The sequence below is a fragment of the Callorhinchus milii genome, unplaced genomic scaffold (assembly GCF_018977255.1).
Source record: "Callorhinchus milii isolate IMCB2004 unplaced genomic scaffold, IMCB_Cmil_1.0 Scaffold4, whole genome shotgun sequence".
NCBI classification, from domain to species: domain Eukaryota; kingdom Metazoa; phylum Chordata; class Chondrichthyes; order Chimaeriformes; family Callorhinchidae; genus Callorhinchus; species Callorhinchus milii.
Genome location: NW_024704745.1, coordinates 28,571,759 through 28,590,771, shown reverse-complemented (window position 1 = coordinate 28,590,771; position 19,013 = coordinate 28,571,759).

Genomic DNA, 19,013 nt, shown 5'->3' with positions numbered 1-19,013 from the left:
CAACGCCTTTCACTTTGGGAGGATGTCTCAAAACACATGGAGTAAAGTGAAGTGACTGTATCAAACTGAGCTGCCTATTTGTGCACACCAATAACCCCCAAACAGCCATGGAGAGAATGACCAAATTTATTTGGGGGATTGCTGACTAGTGGGAGAAACTCCCTTCTTTTTTTTGATAAGTGCTATGGGATCTTTAATGTCCACCTGAACAGGTAGACTGGACCTTGGTATAAGGACTGCAGTGCCAATAATGCAGCACACACCAGCCCTGCATTCAAGTGTCAGAGTAGACTTTATTAATTCCAGTCCCAATGGAACAATGAACCAATATCCTTCTGAAATAAAGGTGATAGTGCTACCCAGTGAGCCAGGCTGACAAATATACAATTGTGCACGCTCTTCCACCTCTCTCCATCGTTAGTTCTGTCCTCTCTCCTGCTTCCTTTCTTCTACACTCTGCAAGTTTATTCAACAGAATCACACAACATAATTCAGGCATCACATAACCTTTACTTCCATACTTATCTTTTCTCTCTTACTCATTTCAACTTTGGTGTCTTGCACACCTACATTTCTAAATAAAAAAAATGTTCTGCATCAATGCAACATTATTCCCTTTCTGTGCAGCTCTGGAATTCTGACGCTGAACCCGAACTATGTCAGAAATTAATTTGGGGCTAGAATTTTTATATTTTTTTCTGCATTTATGGTGCTGAAAAGAATAACTAAAACAGAGACAATAAAAGACGCAGCAGTAACCATTCCAGCGTACCGCTGAGTAATAGAATCCGCTGTGTACGTTGCATTGCCTTTGGGGTATTGCATTCTCTATATCATTCATCAGAGTGAATGTAACACAAGATGAGATACAAGCTGATTTCAGGAATGTCTTCTCCGTATACACTGCATCCAAATGCATCACTAGACATCTCCTGATGGGTAAAGAGAAACACAATCCTACAATTGGGATTTCCTCACAGCAGTGCATACTCAGAACACTTCTCTGGGGATATTGCAAGTAAAACCATTGATTTACAGTGGAAAATCTCTCATAATGAACTGTTATAATGTAACTCTCACTCTAATGAAAAGCTTCTAAATACCAAATGTTGTTACAGTCTCAAAACACTTCTGCTATTGCAAAACGTTTTCCATAATATCATATTTGATGTGGCAAATAACATTTCCTTACAAAAAAGCTTTTTCCCACCCCAAAATTAGTTTATTCACTTTGAGTGAACTGGACAATGATCATAGACTCAGGAAAGGCACAAACCCCTGAATAATTAAGTACATTTTATATTGATATTCAATAGCTTTTGAATTCATCTGTTTGTAGAAATGTTTCAACATTCTAAATTAACTAGAAAAGAACAAAATAGCATAATTGAAACAGATGGGATTTATCACTGAACAGACAGAAAAATCTCTGTGGAAATGAAGAAACCCAAGGAGAAGAGATTTTGCCATCAAACAAGAATGAGAGTTAAGGATTCAATCAGTGCACTGGAATAGGATTGAAAGCTGTAGGCTGTGAGGTTATGTTATCTGAAAGTTGATGAAGTAGAGTGGAATTAAAGGTCATATTTCGGCGACGATGATTATTTTCAGGTTTTGATTCAACTCCAAGCTTTGCAATTATTTTAATTTATATTTTTGGTGAATGTCTCTTTGTAAGTTAGAAACTCAGTTTCAGTAAGATGACTAGGCAAAGCCTGGGGCTCAATGGAGCAGCTCATCAAGCTTAAAAGAACATTCATTACTGAAACTGTGAATTTTCCCATTTGATATATCAGCCATTTGTATGGCATCTGTGCAATTGCCAATTTAGTGTTGAGTTATAGGCAGTGAGCTGAGACTTCCCAAATTGATTTTGTATAGGCCACTTTAAAGCCAGCAATGAGAGAAAACTTTCATTCCATTAATCTGGTCTGGATTCCAACCCAGGTCTCAAAGGACAATAAACTAACAGCACAGATCATTCTTCACCAAAGATTGTTTAGAGTGACTAGCACCATCACAGTGCTTTAAAGCATTGCCCTTTACAATGAAATGGCTTGCTCTAAATGAAATGAACAATTGACGAGAACAATCAGTATAAAAAGTCATGTACATCTGGTACTGATTCGGAAGAGAATCTCTCTGAGAATCCAAACTATGTAACATCTGAGATGTAGTATTGTGGAGTCCTGTAGCTCAGTGGTTAGAGCACTCGCTTTGCAAGCGAGAGACCTGAGTTCAATTCCAGGCAGGGCGAAACCTTGGGCAAGTTTCCTTACTCCACACACCTAATAATAATCCCTCCAAAACCAAAAACAATAATAAATTGGTCATTTTACAATCTACGACTGTTTGTGGGACATTGCTGTGCACAATTGGCTGCCGCGTTCGCCCACAAATATACAGTCAATTCACTTTACAGTGTGTTCTGTGAAGCGCTTTGGGACATCTAGAAGACGTGAAAAGCGCTATATCAAATGCAAGGATTATTATTATTATTATTATTGGCAGGTGTGTGCAATAAGGGATGTTAGAAATATCTGGATAATTTTCTTCATTGTTTGACCCATTCTATGGAGTGATGAGGAGTACTTGATTTGCTGAAAGGAATTAGTGCATTCTCTTCTCTGATAAACATTTATTTGGTGATTAAATATTGCTCCTAAATTGAGTTAGACTTGTTTAGAATTGCACTAACAAGCCTGCTTAATTGTTCTTTAAAGTTCAAGGATATTGAATTCATTATTGGTATTAAATACTTGGCTAAAAGGGTTATTAAATTGCAAAGTTTGTGAATGTTTCTTTGAAAAGCCAATTGAGCTTGTTAATTGGTTGCACTTGTTCCTTTTTGTGCAATATTTTTGTAAATCTGCTGCTTCAAACTGAAATCCAAAGGTGGGCAGATTTCTTCACTTCAGACCTGTGGTTAAATGAGACTTACAAAAAATAACACTCAGCATTTGCAGATGCCATGCTGCGCATGCATGGTGTGCAGAATCTAACTTCATACTGAACTAGTTTAGGAGTTTTGTAAATTTGGTTTGCACTTCTAGTTACCAACATCTTTGGGGTAATGCTTCTTGAATCTACAATTGTTTTTTAATGTGCAAGCTTGTTTCAGTTTATATCTGATTGAACACAGAAATGCTGATGCCGTGCTAAAATACACAGGGTAGAAGAGAATTTATGATAGGATAGTATGGACATGGCTTCCCCATTCAGCCAGCTGACAAAATGGGTTTTACATTGTGAAGCATATAAAACTGCAGCCTCTCCAAATAGAGATGTATCTTTACAGACTCGTGCCTTGATGTATGTTAGGTAACAGTTATTTGGTATAGCAGAATACACGTTTCTACCTTTGGCAGGTATCTGTAAAGAATGTATATAGCTTTGACTGTCAGGTATCATCATTTACTTTCTGGAAATAAGTAAGGAGGCAGCATTCGTCCAGGGACAGAGCCCATGCCCCATTCCAGCCTACACTTTACAGTATATCATGTGAAACATGTTGGGACCTGGAATTGAACTCAGATCTCTCGCTTGCAAAGCGAGTGCTCTAACCACTGAGCTACAGACTAGACAACATTGCTTCTACTAGGGATGCAGTGCAGATTTTCATAATTGTGTGGTTAGCTGGGTATCTGACACCTGTGGACACCCATCAGCATATGTAAGGTTATCCAAGCTAAACTGAGTGCTTCACATATGTATGCCACCTATGCATGAACATTTTCCTGTGCCTGGAATGAATTGTGTACTCTCTCCTCTAAGGGCATTCCCTTCTTAATTATTTCCAGAACGTATTAGACGCAGGTTTCCAAGAGCCAAGTCTGACTTCAAAGTGTGGGGATATTGCTAGAGTTTAAACAGCTGTATTCCAAATAGTGATGTATGAGGAAGGTCACATTGTCCAGAACAGTGCAGTCTGCCATCTTGCCCTCACCAAGCTCCCAGAGACAATCAACCCCTCTCCACCCAGCTTCACCAGCTTCCTATCCCAAAGCTGATTGATTTTACAATCTTGATTCACAGCCACATTTAATTCACTTTATTTCTGCAATCTTATTCACCTACCCATCCTCTTTGCTGTACCAAATCTGGCCTCTTTCAAGTCTTCCACTGCTCTTTCCCAGTATCAGTGGGCAAGCTTTCAGGCTCTTTGACCTTACTCTGGAACCAACCTCCAAACCCTTTCCAAATCTCCTCACCCTTAACCCTTCTCTGCTTTCAAAAGCTGCTTAAAAACCTATTCTTCTACTGTGTCTTTGGCCACCATCTCCCTCGTCCTCTCCCATACATCCCTCCCTGCGCAGGTTACAACTCATTCATTGTAAAGCCCTTTGAGGTGCTCTTCTTCATGAAAAGTGCTACATAAATGAAAGGCGCTGTTGATGCTGAATGCTGTTTCCAGCTTATGGTCCAACACTTTTCCCACAACTCTGCCATCATTTCAGTTAAAAATACACCAAACCAACTTTATATAATTGTTTTCCTTATATAGGTGATTAAAATATTGAATTTAACTCCAAAAATGAACTTTTAAATAAGATTTCCTCCTGGTTGAAAATGGACCACTAGTTTATTTTAAACAAGATGCTGACAGATTAGTGGGAAGAGAGAGCTGTGCACGTTTGGGAGTAGAATCTGGAAGCAGCACTGTTTATAACTGATGAGAGTTAATGCTAGTGTAAATTAAGGTACACATTTCTTATGTTCTTTAATGGATTTCTTGTGCTATTTAAGATAAGGATTGGTTTAAGGAACATTGTAAATTTTACCCCATCATCTGGAGTAAAGACTGCTGGAAAGACATCTCATTGTGCATCTCTTTCCTATCATCAGAACAGTTATCTGACTAGCACAATTCTGTAATGTGACCTCAGCTATGTTCCAATGAGCTATGAAAAATTATCTCGTTGGAAGGTACCTGAGGTCATATTTTGCTTATGGTCAATCAGTACAAAGATTAGTTATTTAGAAATGGAGTATGGAAAGTGAACTATGGAAAGTGAAGTATGGAAAGTGGAGTCCTGCAGCTCAGTGGTTAGAGCACTCGTGTCGCAAGCGAGAGACCTGGGTTCGATTCCCTGCAGGGAAACTTCTGACGTGTCAAATCTGTTGCAAAATATCACAGGAATACCCCCTAAATTGTGGACACAGTCAAAGCTAGATGATAAGAAGGGCAAGAAGATGAATTAGAAACATTATTGTCCTTCAAATGAGGCCAAACACAGCAATGAACATGCACAATAGTACAATATCAATCTCCTAACCCTTCCTTAACACTCTCTGCCCCACAGCAGTCCTTCCTGATCTAACCAAAGCCTGATTACCTTACCTCTAAAATAGAAAACATCTGCCTGGCAGCCTCATCCTGCTGCCCCGTGTTCCCAATAATCCTCCATTCCTGTAACTCAGTGGTTAGAGCACTTGCCTCACAAGCGAGAGACCTAGGTTCAATTCCCAGTAAGGCAAAATGTTGAACAAGTTTCCTTACTTCACATGCCTAATAATAATCCCTCAAGAAAAAAAAACGATAATAAATTGGTCACTTCAATCCACGACTGTGTGTGGGACACTGCTGTGGCTGTCGTATTTTGCCAGCAAATATACAGTCAATTGAAAACACTTTACAGTATCTTCTGTGAAGCGCTTTGAGACATCTAGAAGACCTGAAAAGAGCTCAATCAAATGAAAGGATTATTAATATTATTGTTAACACACAGTCAATGTTCCAATTATAGATGTGCACTGCAATACTCAAAGTAAAAAAACATTTTCATCTCAGACAAAGCGATTATGTTCTTCTTATGAGTGAATGGCTTTATTATTTGGGTAAAGTGAGTCCACACCAATACACAAAGAACCAATCTTTCAGCAGTACTGATAGCTTAGTTTCCGAGGATGAGTCTTTATGTAGAGCGGCATAGGTTCAGATTTGTTGAACGATTATACGTGCATTTGCAGCCAAAATATCACAAAAGTGAAGTTAATGGTTTTGAATAATCATCGATCCTTTTGCCTTTTTGGTAGTTGGTAAAACTATGCTGGTAAAGTGGAGCTGTTCTTTTTCTGATTTACTAATCCTCAGTATTGACTGATACATGTAATAATTGTTCAATTGTTGGAAGATGTTTCACACTATACATTAGTTAGATTGATATTATTGATTCCATACCCATCATTTTTCACCCTTGAAAATAGTGATTTATATTCAATGAGCATCAACAAGCCTCTGGGACTTTACCTAAAGGGTCACCCTTCTTGTGAGCCTGAGGGTCAGCAGGTTAGTGGTGGGGTAATATTCCTGAGTCTGAACCTATATTAAGAATAATAATCCTTGCATTTGATGGAGCTCATAAAGAGTCAAAATGACTCAAAGTTCTTCACATTAATTACAGTTCAGTGTAGTGACTGGGTATTTGTAGGCGAAAATGCAGACACTGGCACACTGCATTGTCCCACATACACCCAGGAGGTAAATGATAAAACTGTCTGCAGGATTGTTGGCCAGGACACCGAGAGAACTTCACTTCTCTTTCAAAATGGGTCACTGGGTGGTGATCAGGAGTTGGAATCATGCTTATTTTTTTCCTCTGCTATGATCGTTGGTTGTACCCTCGTAGCTGACTTAAGCACGGGCCACAGCCTGAACCTGGAACCTGTTAGTCTGTATGGTACAGTGTCACACACATGGTACATTTATCTACTGAAGCCCACCTGTGGGTCTAATTTATGGGGATTCATAAAAATATCTGCTGGTATCAAAGTCAGTGAAAACTTTTGAATCCTGCGCATATCTGGGTATGGCTCTCGCTCACCTACTGGAGCCCCGCTTGGATGATGATTCTACAAATTAGATGTCACTGTATTAAAAATCAAGATTCACCTGATCATTTGTGTTTTACATAAGAATTAAATATCATGAATATTGAATAATTTAATATTTCAGTTTGTAAAATGAATAAAAAGTCTAAAAGATAATTCTGACCATTTTTATATATAATTACATTTAAAATCTAGGAAAGAATATTGTCACACCCACAAAAGGGTACATTGTAGGCAGTTAAGGTCCTTTGAGTAAGATCGCGAACCCCAGCTCGGGTCCAAATCCCTGACTGTACAGCGCCTTGGGACATCCTCCCGCCGTGGAAGGCGTGATACAAATATAATTTTGTATTGTATTGTAATAAGCTTCACATGGTTGTTTTCTTTAACTCAGAAGCAGGAACACTGTTAACAATCTTGGTTCTTCATCATAATCCTGTATTTCCTTGACTAATTAAGGACATTAATTAAAGAATTGAAATTATTGATCAATATTGATTTAGGGTTCCCAAGGGATCTAATTTTTACTTGGCATGTGGTCAATATGCCACTTGAAACTTTTCACTGGTTACATGTCAGTTGTTAATTCAGGGCACAGCAAAATACAGTCATGATCAGTTGTAACTGCTTGTCTTGTTCCCTGTCTGTTGAACAGTCTCCTGCAGGGCATAAGCAACTAGGGCTGCCTCAGTGAGTCAGAAAGTGTCATTAGAGTCATACTGGGCTTTGCTCCTCATCTGATAAATTAGTTCAGCTGGTAGAATGGGAAGTTTGTGGTTGACCGAGTACATGGGTGGCATGTTCAATGCTTGAATCATACTGGAAACTAGGCTACCCGAAGCAGCTGACAAAATGAAGGAAATCTTTGTGGACCATGAAATAAGTTTCAGTATTTGATGTGCATTATGTGTATGTAGCTTATATTATTGTATGGTTGGACTGATGTTTTTTTTTCCAAAATGAAAACAAGCAGAACAAAGAAAAAAATATACATTTTTACCAAACTGAAGAGGGATTTTGCTCAGTTTCAAATTGTTTTACACATGGAAAATTATGTTTTAAAAGATAATCAGAATAATAATACTGAAATCTGATGTAGCACCTTATGATTTTGACTGTCTCAAAACATTTCTGAGCTTTTCTGTCAAATGTAGAGACTACATTTGTGTGTCAGCTTGGCTCAGTTGGTTGTACTCTCGTCTCTGAGTCAGAAACTTGTTCAAGCTTCAAATGTCAGGATTTGGAACTTGTATAGTCTAGGCTGACACTCCATTGCTGTGTTGGGGGTGTGCTGCATTGTTGGAGGTGTTGTCCTTCATGTGAGATTTAAACCAAAGTGCCAACTGACTGTTCAGGTGTATGCTAAAGTTCTATTTGAAAAGAGAAGGGAGTTTCTTCTAGTATCCTTGCCAACAATCCCCAAAAGCAAATTGGGCATTCATAACTATTTGTGGGCATTGTGGTGTGTAAATTTGTCTGCCATATTCACCCATAAAGCAGTCACTCCATTTTACAGTATATTTTGTGAAGCGCTTTGAGATGTCCTCCTAAGGTAAAAGGCACCAAACAAATGTCAGGATTATTATTATTTTTATTATCATTATTATTATTGGAAGCAAAGGTGGAAGCAATTTGTGCACACCCATATTTCATAGTCATGAAGTGAATAGATATGTTTTTTTATCTGGGGCCCTGGACACTAGGAGAAACTCCCTTCNTTTTTCCAAGTAATGAGAAGGGATCTCAAATATCTGAATAGATAGATGGAATCTGAAGGATGACACTTCTGACATTGAAACTCTTACTCAGGACTGAACTGGAGTATCAGTCTCAAATGTATGAGCATATTTGTATCCAGTACGGTTTATTAACAGTAGTGAACTTTGTATTCCATGATTCTATTAGGAAACCTCATTTGCTTGTGTTTCTAGGTGATAAGTATTAGATTCCAATGTATCCAGGCATCACCCATAGTATCTATTACATGCTGCTTGTTAATGCCTGTGAAGCTTTCAGGTCTAAATTTGGTATTTCTTCACAAGATTCCCTGATTGTGAATAATGTTTAAATTCACATCAACCTGTAGGAATTCTTGAAGTGATTTGCATCAGTGTGGAGTTTCTGCACTTCGGGATCACATACCTCTGTTACTGAAGGAGTCTCAATTCGTCCACAAAATATACAGTCAATTCACTTTACAGTATATTCTGTGAAGCTATTTGTGATGTCTCAAAGACATGATAAGGCGCAATATCAAATGCAAGGATTATTATTATTACATCTAGGATTCCTTAGTAAGGAATTCTGTTGATAAATATTACAAATTAGATCCCTTTGCATGTAAGTAATAGGAAACCCATTCACAAACATTACAAAGAAGACAGTTTTCTTTATTTTGTTCCCACCCCTTGGCTACATGCATGCTCTGTGATGTAAGATGCCACAGTACCACGTTCAGCCGGAGCAGCCACCAAGTGTAACTACAATGCATACGTAAGTGATCTGTGACACGCGATGTGCAGGCAACACATTTCATACAATAAATAATCTTTATTTTGGTTGATGTCCAAAGCAAGAAACATTGGAGCTCTGGTGACAAAATAAAGATGGGGATGTTTAACTGTCTACACCACTGAGGTCTAAAGTTAGGCTATATTGCTGCAGAAAAGCATTTCCCATGTGATGGAGGGAGAGTTGTTTTTGTGCTGCTCCTATGAACCTCTTAGGCTGGTTGATTCAGACTTCATGTGTTTGCCCACTCAAATGGTTCTCAGGAGGTATTCAGGGCAATGCATGAAATCTTCTTGATAATCTGGATGAAAGGCCAAAGGCCATAGTGCAGTACAATACCAAGGTTGAAAAGAGTAGCAGAGAAACAAGGCAACTCTTGAAAGATTAGATAATGTCAAGTTTGCTTCGTAAAGATCTATGGATTGTACATAGATATGAAGGCTGAAGAGTGCTAAGGAGTTTCACAATAGAGGTCCTGGGAAAGAAAAGGCCAGACGGGAGCATGTGGCTAAAGAAGAAACTGCACTAAATAGCATTATACAGAAAATATTTAAGCTGATTTAAAGGATACATTCCCTGTTCTCTGTAGTCATTACATTCATGAGGTGGATTACAAGGCTAACAGCAATTTTCACGAAGTGTGAGTTTGGGCAACCAGAATAGAGGGAAAAAAACAAATAAAAAAAAGTAACTTCCCAGCAGCTTTCAGTGCAACACCATCAAATTCAAAACAAAGACCGAGGAAATGGTGACACAGTAGATTCCATCATATCCTCAGATTGACACAGATACTGACCCAAATTTTCTTGGGTTTAGAAGGAAGAAAGGGGATTTAATGCTTTGGAAATGTTCTGATTGCTTGAGATATAATAGCTAAGGTAGAAAATGTGACATGCTATTACACTGTGCCTGTGAAGATGCCCATGACATATTTGATGTGCAGCCAGGATCAGATGGAGTAAATGACAATGATACAAGTTTGAAAAATGCCAGAGTTATCTTATGCCAAAGGGGAAACATGAAATATGAAGCATACAATTAGAGGAGTGAGACGAGGACTGAGTGGGTTACCAGACATGTACGATGTACGATTTTGACAATTAGAAGCTATGTGTAAAGATCATAAATTACATTCAGCTACATCTGTCCCTAAAATCGGAGATACTGAGGGCACAGATGGAGTGACATGTGGGATATTAAAATTCCAGAAATGGAAATGTTCTGTTTTTTTAAAAAAAACAAATCATGAATTGGGTTTCTCCTGATGTGGAAGGCACTATATAAATGTAAATTTGTTGTTGTTGTTTCTGAACTGAGTACCATGTGGAAAAGGTATCCATTAATTCACAATTTAGTGTGGGTGATTGTCGAAAAGCTGCAATGAACTGCTATTCAAACCAATCACTCACACCAGTAAATGAGGTTAACAGTCATTTAGAATCTACTACTGGACAAATGCAGCTGTTTCACTACATTATATAGGAATTAACCCCAAGTTGAATACTAGCAATGGAGTATGTGACACGATTAGCCAATGTAGCAGTTTATACACTTGCAGGGTTTAATTTGTGGTTGTGTTGTGTAACTATGTATAAATGCCAGTGTTCAGAGGGAATTAGAAGTGCCCTCAATTAAGTAATTAGCCAATAAAACTATTCTACATTAGAACTGTCATTATGCTACATTTAACAAATTTAAAATAGTATAACATGTATCAGGATAGTCACTAAGTTACATTCATGTTTTTTCCTGCAGTTACACTTGTTGGCCGTCAAGTCAAAGTGGCAGGGTGCATCGCGTGTCACAGATCACTTACGCATGCATTGTAGTTACACTTGGTGGCTGCTCCGGCTGAACGTGGTGCTGTGGCATCTTACATCACAGAGCATGCATGTAGCCAAGGGATGGGAACAAAATAAAGAAAACAGACAACTGCGGCAACAACAAATTTACATTTTTAAAATGCCGAGTCCTCCCACTGAGTCCTCCCAAAAGGAGTCTTCCCACAGTCCTCCTCCTAGATGAGTATAGTTAAAGATGAAATGTCTGTGAGTGTGTGTCTGTCTGTGTGTCAATCTACATTCCATATCAGATTCTTTGGTTGCAAGCGAAGCTGCAACGGGTACAGCTAATCTTGACCTGATTGAGGGATTAAAGTATAAGCTTTCCTGCTTAAATATTCGTAGCAACAACATTTTCCTTCAAAATGTTTGCCTCATCTCCTCCGCTCTACAAAATGCATCTGTGCTCCGAATTGCTGGATTTCCTTGCCTCAATCCCTCCGTCTTGCTCCCATTTTCAAATCACACCTGGCGATTTTCCTCTTTGACCATTCCCCTTTGGCTTGGCATCAACCATGTTGCTCCCGTGCTTGACAAAGATTTTAAAGGCGAGGATGTTTATGCTTTTTACCGCCCACAACCCCCCCCCCATCCCCCATAAATTGGTACCCCCTCTTTTTATGATAAACCCAAGCCCTTTGGGGAGCCAGTCTTCCATTTGATATACTCTAAGTGTTTACAAGAGAGGTTATGTAAGCATCCAGCCATGTAAGCGATTATTGGGAAGATATTTGAAAAGAATAGAAAATATTACAGCAGGGAACACAGCTAATGTCTCAAACAAGTAATTCTCAAAGGAGTATGCGGTAAATAAGGTGCATCCAAAAGGACAATACTGATGAGTCAACTAATACACAGCCTAACTCGTCTAGAACAGATGGTGAATATGAAATATGTCATGTAATCTACCCCAGAAAATTGGTAGATTAGGAAGTTATGCTGAACACCCCTGTAATATGACGATAAATCGTCGGTAAACAATCTCAAGGAGAATAGCTTTGGCAAACAAAAATACTGCATAATTGCCAAAAGCAATCAAAATGACATTCTATCTATCTGGGACAATTCAGTATCACTGCTGAACTGAAAATAAAAGTAAAATGCCTAATATTCTGTGTTGTAAAAAGAAAAATGGATTATAATTGAATTATCAGAGAGCATCTGACCTGGGACTGATCCAAATCATCAACCCTTTGCAAGGTGAAACAGATTCCAAAGGTGATGTTTTTTAGTTCTTTGAATCTGTCACTCCCTTCTCTATCATCATCATGATATTCTCCATGAAACCCACCACCTGTTCCCCAGACCCCATCCCCACCCCTCTCCTTAAATCCCAGCTCCACCTCCTTGCCCCACTACTCGCTGACATCATCAACCTCTCTCTGTCATCTGGCAATGTTCCTACCCCCCTCAAGACAGCCACTATCATCCCCACCTTGAAGAAACCTTCCCTTGACCCATCACAGCTATCCAGCTACCGGCCCATCTCCAACCTTCTGTCCAAGGTCCTCGAGAAAGCCATTGCATCCCAGCTTCGCTCTTTCCTCTCCTCCCACTCCTGCCATTAGCCGCTCCACTCGTGTTTCCGTGCTAACCACAGCATGGAAACTGCTCTGGTCAAGGTCACAAATGACATCCTGACCATGTGTGACCAGGGATCCCTCTGCCTCCTCATTCTCCTTGACCTCTCCGCCGCTTTTGACACTGTGGACCATTCAATCCTCCTCCATCGCCTTTCCTCCCACCTCAACCTCCAAGGTTCTGTCCTTGACTGGTTCGATTTCTATCTTTCACACCGTCTCCACTTCATCTCTGCAAACAGCTTCTCCTCCAGCCCCCGCACCGTCTCGTGCGGCGTTCCTCAATCTCTGTGCTCAGGCCCCTCCTCTTTACCCTCTACATGCTCCCCCTCGGTGACATCATCTGCAGACATGTATGTAGAAATTTCCACATGTATTTCTACCTCCACACTCAACTCCAGGACTACTGGCGTCCTGACCAACTGCCTGTCCGACATCAAGTTCTGGATGAGAGACAACTTTCTCCACCCTGAACTGCCCTTTCTCTCCCACATCCGCACCATGACCGGCACTGCCTACCACCACCTCCTTGGAGTCCTGTAGCTCAGTGGTTAGAGCACTCACCTTGCAAGTGAGACACCTGGGTTCAATTCCAGGCAGGGCAAAACCTTGGGCAAGTTTCCTTACTCCACATGCCTAATAATAATCCCTCCAAAAAAACAAAAACAATAATAAATTGGTCCCTTTCAATCCACGACTGTTTGTGGGACACTGCTGTGTGCAATTGGCTGCCACGTTTCGCCCACAAATATACAGTCAATTCACTTTACAGCATATTCTGTGAAGCACTTTGCGATGTCTAGAAGACATGAAAAGCGCTATATCAAATGCAAGGATTATTATTATTATTATGCGGATGACACCCAACTCTATCTGTCTACCTCCACCCTCAATTCCAGGACTACTGGCGTCCTGACTGACTGCTTATCCGACATCAAGTTCCGGATGAGGGACAACTTTCTCTAACTGAACGTCAGAAAGACCGAGGCCTTCTTGATTGTCTTGCACCAGCGCCTCTGCACCTCGGGCGCTGGCAGCATCAGCATCCACGGCTGCACACTCAACCTTACTAAGCCAGTCAGGAATCTGGGTGTCTTGTGTAACCTGAACTGTCCTTTCTCCCCCACATCCGCACCATGACCGGCACTGCCTACCACCACCTCCGCCACTGCCTCACCCCTCAGGCTGCCAAAACCCTCACCCACGCATTCGTCACACTAAGGCTCGATTATGGAAATTCCCTCCTCATCGGCCTTCCCAACTCTTCCCTTCACAAACTGCAGATCATCCAAAACTCTGCAGCTCGTGTACTCTCTCGCACCAGGCTCCGTAACCCCATCACTCCCACCCTTGCCCAACTCCACTGGCTCCCCATCCCTCAGAGGATCGAATTCAAGATCCTTGTCCTTACTTTCAAAGCCATCCATGGCCTTTACCCCACTTACCTCTCTGACCTGCTGACTCCCTACCAACCTGACTGCTCCCTCCATTCAGTGGGCTCCGGCCTGGTTCATGTTCACCTGCCCGACCCGCCTTACCATCGGTGGTCGAGCTTTCAGCCTCTCTGCTCCCGCACTCTGGAACTCCATCCCACGGTCCTTTCGCCTCGCTTCCTCCCTTGCCTCCTTCAAGGCCGGTCTCAAGATCCTCCTCTTTGATCGTACCTTTGGTCGTCCTCCCACCTTTCTGCCTTCCCTCACCCCTACCCCACCCCTCCCCCATTCTCAGGTCCTGACCCCTGACTGTCCAGCTCCTTGGGACAGCTTCCCGACGTGAAAGGCACTCTATAAATATAATTTTGCTGTAGTTGTTGTAGTCCAGACGATGGACCAGATGTGTTGAATATAATAATAATATAATAATAATAATAATTGCATTTGATATAGCGCTTTTCACGTCTTCTGGATGTGAAATGTGAAATGTTAAATGTGGACTTTAAAGCTAAGCTCAGGACTTAACAAAATGTCACGGCTGTGCAATAACTTGTTTCAGTCTGAGTGTGCAGCTGGGTACGTTGTTGAAAACATCGCTGATGGGTGCTGATGAGAATCAAACAAGTTGATTGTCATCTTGTTGACTCATCCAGGACTCGATATCAAACAGACAGAGTCAAAACAAGCAACAGTGCTGAAATTGTGGGAATTAATGGAGAAATAAAAGTTGGGTCTCACCAGCAAATCACATGAAAACTTACCCCATGCTTGTGCACAATGTTGCTAAGATGGCAGCATATACCTTGTAGATAAGGAATAGAACTGTGGAGCCCTAGGTACATTGGAGGTTGAACGTGCAGCCACATGATGAAAAGTCAGTGAAGGAGATGGCATTGAAACTGATAGGAATGGAATCGTGAGAATACAGAGCCACAGAAAAGGACTGTGAGGAAGGGTGATGGAGGAAAACATATTTGTTAACATTTCAAAGTTAACAGTGAGACTGGGTTACATTCAGACACAATATCATTAATGAGTTGGACTTATGAATATTGTAAATAAATGAAAATGCCCCAAATTAACTAAATGATCAACTATTTGCAAATGCAATATCTTCTATGCTAATTTGGCTCCAATATTAATCCATTAGAGAGCAAGTGGCTTTTGTTAATTTAGTACATTGCCTAATGTATTTATTATGTATTGCTTTGAGACGTCTCAAAGACCTGATAAGTCGCTGTATCAAATTTAAGAATTATTATTAATATAATATATATAGAATAAGCATACATGATGAATAAGAAAAGCATCAGTTGTCTTCAAAATAAGTCTCACAGCTTAAAACAGCAGCAGCTTAATATAATTATATATGTAATTATGACTACCTGTGATTCATTTCAAAATAATTTATTGTGTAACTCTTGATTAACTGTTTGTTGCACATATTTATTACAAGATGCCCTTGAGGCAGCAAAGAAAGTGTACAACAACAAATCTAATTCAACCAGATCAATGAACTATTAGTTAATATGTTTACAGTTTCAGGCAATCGTCCTGCAAGATCACTTATGGAATATTCACATTTCAATCTAGTTATTGTGTGTAACATTTTATAGAGGGGACAAAAAGAACATTCTTAAAGCATATTACTTCACTTGTGTTATTGATTGATTACCTTATATATCCTTACTATAGGCTGTACATTATTAGACTAAACTAGCTTCAGCATTACTTCCTTTCCTAAATTACATACAGAAATCTATTCTCCACCCAACCTTAACCCCCCGTGTGGAGTTAGTTTCAAGAAGTACATCGATTTTTTTCCGGTGTCTGACACATGAAGAAATCCATCAACATGCTTAAGTGTATCCAAACCAGATTGAGAGTCCTATGCATGCCACCTACACAAGGAAATTCCTGTGTTTGGAATGGAATATGATAATAATAATTCTTGCATTTGATATAGCACCTTATCGCATTGTCGAGACGACTCAAAACACTTTGCCGGATATACTGTAAAGTGGTTTGACTGTGTAATATGCAGCCTCTTCCCAGAGGGATGCATCCTGCTTACCAAATTCCAAAGAGTATCCCGTCCAGGTTGGCAAGAGCCAAGGCTTGGAGACCCCTGACTGTGCCTTGCAGTACCTCTGGTCATTGTTAAGATCAGGTTGTTTGACATGTAATGAATCAAGATCATGTAAATACCTAAATCTTTCTACAACGAGTCATGTTAGACAACATGTTTACTTGTAGGTAAAGTCTGTGGTGTTCCTTAACATATTCCCTGCTTATCTATACAAGGAATACATTAAGGAACACTGCAAATTTTACCCCGCTGTCCTCTGCAAGAACACAGAATTGTGCTGATCTAGTTCATATAGCCTGTTTGGGAACCAATGATTGAAAGTTCCTCCCTATGGTTGTCTCTAATCTCCTTTGCGAAATACCTGACCTCTACCTAATGCCTCCTGATAGTGATATATTTGGGATCGAGAACTAGTTGTGTAATGAAACACAAGTGTCAGCTCATATCCCACTATTCAATGTGCGGTGATCTAATATGCTGCCTGTGGTGTTAGTCAAGATCAAGGAAGGCATGATCCTTTGAATTCCCGCATAATCCTCAAAGGGATCCTTCTACTTGTTTGAAAAATAAACATCCTTTTGAAATGGTAAGACTGGATGCACCCAATACCTGAAAGGTGGACGACTGAGAATTGTTACATTCGTACATTAAAAGTCCTTTCTTGCCATTAGTAGAAGGTAATAGCATCTTATTTTGTAATTGGAAATTTAAATCCATCATTCAGCCTTTGCATCTTGAGTTAAAAAAGATCTGGCAATCTTGTAATAGTTGCCACAGCCTCTGAAGGAATGTGCCTTACTTATCTAGCATCTCCAGTATGTCTTCTTCAGACAGAATTGGGTTGCTCTAATTTGTTCTAAGTCTATATTGGATTGTGAATGTATTTTGAAGTGACCCAAATAATGTATACTATTTCTTCAAAACCTTTGCTTATGCAGTTACTTCATAATAATAAGTGAGTGGGTATGTGTATAATACAACTGTGTCTCCCATGACCAACACAAAGATTACAACTGCTTTGCAAACTGCTGGAGACACTGTATGTTAATGAACAAAATCAACAGATTGACAAATAATGACCCAGAGGAAGATAACAGGACTATTGCCAGATAAATTGAAAGGTTTGCTCCAGTGCTTTGGAAGTAGGTTGCATAATAATAATAAAGGTGGCAAGAGATATTCTATAGCTGGCCTTGGAATATAGATCTCCCATGAGGGAAATGTGATAAACCCATGAGTTTAGGGTTTGCAACATTTTTGAAAGTACATCCTGCCATCTTGAAAGGAAAAAAAATCAAGTATTTTGCAGATCTGCTAACCATGGTTTAAATGGAAATTTTAGGATGTAACTCTGCAATGAGTGCTTTGTGCAAGCAATCCTGTAAAATGAACAACAACAGTAACTTGTACCTTTATAGCAACCTTGTTGGACCTGAAGAATTATTTGCTCTATGCTTCTCCCAACTGCACAGAGCAGAGTTTCAATGCAGCCATAAGTAGGACGCCAATTAAATTCAATTGGCAATTTTTGAAACAACATTTGAATGCTAGCTCCAGGAATAGAAAAGAAAATATTCCCGGGCTTCCTCTTATATTTTGGGAAAATCAAGTTTCAGACCAAAACACTGCTAAGTTTGGGAAGAGAGGGTTCAGTTAATAACCTATCTTTATGAATGTGTGGATCAGTTTAATGTATCATAACAAATCTGTAAAATGTAACAATTACCATACTTTTGGTTATGTTAAACATTTTTTTATAATTTAATTATTCACATGGATAAGGTTCTTAGCACACAAACTATAATATTTAACATTAGACCCTGCGAATATCCAGGGAAAATACAAAGAGCTTTTTAAATCTTTAATCATGCTAGAATTGTAAGAAGAATTTCTACTGCAACATGATAAACCTGTAGCTTGCTATAATTTATGCAGAATAGTGATTAACTACTACAAATGCATTATTTTACCCATGAATGATGTTTGTATTGGGATTTAGTCAGTTTTTCAGTTAGGCTTTCTCTAGTAGTGATATATGCTCAAAGATAAGTCTACATTACTTCATTTCTGTATCTCATTACAAAGCCCTGAAAAATTATTTACGTTTCATGAGTTTCAGGTTGAACTTGCAACAAAGGCTAAACCAGTTAATCTAGATGTGGTTAGAGGGGACATTCCTTTATATCTCAGACATCTATTGATTCCCAATGTATTTAAATGGGTATGTAATAGGTTTTGCTAAATGGGAAAATCTGATAAATGGGATCATTTAACTTTCAGCAATGAATCCCAATAAATAGGATTCAACTCAATTACGTTAGTCTCTTGTAATCTTCCACAATTTGAACAAAAAAATTAACTACCATTTAAAAGCCTAAAATGTAAAAAATTGAACAAGTTCTTTTAATACATAATCTTTATATGAAATATAGCCATGAAAATGTTTCAAGGAACTTCACAGGATTTACTGTAAAATGTAGTGACTGTGTATATGTAGGTGAATGTGGCAGCCAATTTGTGCACAAATAAATATGAAATGAAAGACCAAATTTATCCGGAGGATTATTGACTAGGGCATTGGGAGAAACTTCATCCTCTTTTCAAATAGTGCCATGGAACAGGTCAACAGAATCTCGGTTTAATTGGTTATATGAAAGATGGCATTTCAGACAATGTAATATTTCCCTTGCGTTGCATTGGAGTGTCAGCCTAGATATGAATTCAAAGT